The sequence below is a fragment of the Myotis brandtii genome, unplaced genomic scaffold (genome assembly GCF_000412655.1).
Source record: "Myotis brandtii unplaced genomic scaffold, ASM41265v1 scaffold38, whole genome shotgun sequence".
In the NCBI taxonomy this organism is placed as follows: domain Eukaryota; kingdom Metazoa; phylum Chordata; class Mammalia; order Chiroptera; family Vespertilionidae; genus Myotis; species Myotis brandtii.
Window position 1 is genome coordinate 4,957,259 of NW_005364596.1, and position 2,182 is coordinate 4,959,440.

At 42.7% G+C, this 2,182-nt stretch overlaps 1 protein-coding gene across 6 annotated transcripts in view; it reads right to left on the reverse strand.

The window, feature by feature from the left end:
- Window positions 1-1,560, reverse strand: part of NPNT (nephronectin) — a 92,031-nt gene extending 90,471 nt beyond the window's left edge. For all 6 annotated transcript variants that reach the window (XM_014544749.1, XM_014544746.1, XM_014544747.1 and 3 more), the window contains exon 1: window positions 1,458-1,560. The gene's annotated coding sequence lies outside the window, so the exon portion shown is untranslated. The remainder of the gene's footprint in view (window positions 1-1,457) is intronic.
- Between the last annotated feature and the right edge of the window lie 622 nt (window positions 1,561-2,182).

A 2,182-nucleotide genomic window follows, 5' to 3' on the forward strand; every position in this document is an offset into this window, starting at 1 on the left:
GGCACAACAGTTTGCCTAGTTCTTTTGTTTACTGGAAACTGGAGTTACCAGCATCTCCCTTTATAATAGAATGTAATGGCCCAGCTGTGCAAAAAGTCTGGCCCAGTGGCTTGCAGATAGCAGATAGACAAACATTAGTCCCGTTTACCTTTCCATCCCTAAACAGAGATGTCAGCCTGTGCATGCAATTAGAGAGTCATCCTGTCATCCTGTGACTGTCCCTCTCCCTCCTCAGAGAGTTCAGGATAGACATCACATGCAATTCTCAAAGACTGAAACCGCCAAGGGAATACCTAACTTTAATTTACTTAGAGTAAATTTAATTTGCTTAAAGTGAACTTAAATTTACTCTTCACATTACCAACACGTTTCTAAGGCAAGCCCTCCCCTTCCAGCTCCAGCTTTCGTAACTACCCTTCTCTATTCCTTTAAGGCCCTTTCTTATTAGCAGTAAAACACTGGGATATATAGAACCCACTTTTGTTCCCCTCATCTTAACAGACCTGCCCACCTAGTACTCTAAAGATGCTCCTGAAATTTACTTATTTGTGGGTGCTTTGTGTGTGGGGGTGTTTGTTTATTTGTTTGTTTGTGTGGGGGTTTTTTTTGCAGGGGAGTGAGATATAATTTTGAAATCCAGATAAAATACTGGGAACAAATTTTTCCAACTTTTGTGCTGTAGCTTTGATTTTTACCATAAAAATATCCATTTGTGCCCTAGCCGGTTTGACTCAGTGAACAGTGTCGGCCTGTGGACTGAAGGGTCCTGAGTTTGATTCAATCAAGAGCACCTGCCTGGGTTGTGGGCTCCATTCCCAGTAGGGGGTGTGCAGGAAGCAGCTGATCAATGATATTCCTATCTATCTCTCCTTTTCCCTTCCTCTCTGAAATCAATAAAAATATATTAAAAATATTCATTTGTGATCAAGGAAAAGGTAAAAATTAATGTTTTGACTTGACACATTACATGATTACTTAAAGAACTTAAAAATGATGCCTTTTTCAGAGGTATTATTTGATTATACTGGGTGGTCCATTTAGAACACAGTCAACAGTCAATACAACCTCACTTCAAAAAAAAGAGGCCTCTTTACACAACAGCTATGGTAAGGATTTTATACCTTAAGTTTATTTAGTGTAAATACAGTCTAGACTCATTATCTTACCCCCATCTCAGAGCCTGCAGCAAAGAAGAGAGTGAGCCTGGTCAGAAAACTGAAGCAGGAGAGACGGGGGACAGATGCTGAAATGAGCACCCTGTGAGTCACACAACTGGCTCCTTACAGATGGCTCAGGCTGGAAAGAGGCAGCGCCTGGGACAGGAACGGAAAACTCCCATGTCAGAACCATACCGCCAAGCCCTGCTTGCCGTGAGCCTCTGGTGTGCAGAGTGAAGCCTGGAATGAGGGTGGAGCCCCCCTCCTAGGGAGCTGAAGTCCCCAGGTGATGATACTCACGCTGACAGTGTCCCCAGGACTGGCGGGCCCAGCCCCAGCAGCAGTCGATCCTCCCACCATAACGACACAGGCCAATGGACGACACTATTTGCCTGGGCCACCTATCAAACAAAAAGATTCAAAATAAATAAAGACACTTTTGAAATTAAAAATAATTTCCCCTTTGTCATTATTTTAGAAAATAATTAAATATCACACACATACACCCACACGAACTCCTTCATTCCTGCAGAATTTAAGGATTAAAACACCTTCAGGGAAATAGTTCTGCAATGAAGTAATTTCAAATTTCAGAGAGTTAAACACACACACACAACACACAAGAGTAGGGGGAAAGGGAGGGGAAGATCCTTTCTTAAATGGAAATAGCACCAGCTAAAAACCAAGATTTCTCAAGGCTGCCACTCTCAGGGTGGTTTCTGAAGCTTGAAATAAAACAGATTCCTCACAGACCCACACCTATGCGTGTGTGGGGGGGGGGCGGTTTTGACTGATTCACCATAAACTGAAAAGTATTAAGACATGTCAAAGTGGAAAGAAAACAATCTCTGCCTTATATAAAAGGAAGATGTGGGAAGGGGCAGAGAGAGGGGAGGAAGCTCCCACAAAATCTAACAGAACTCTTTGCGAGATAGGACTCTTTGGCAGAAAAAGTTCCCAGGGAGAAAAATGTACTAGAAAAAGAAGCCTAAATAAAACCAAGGGAGCTGAGAGGGCAGCTAACA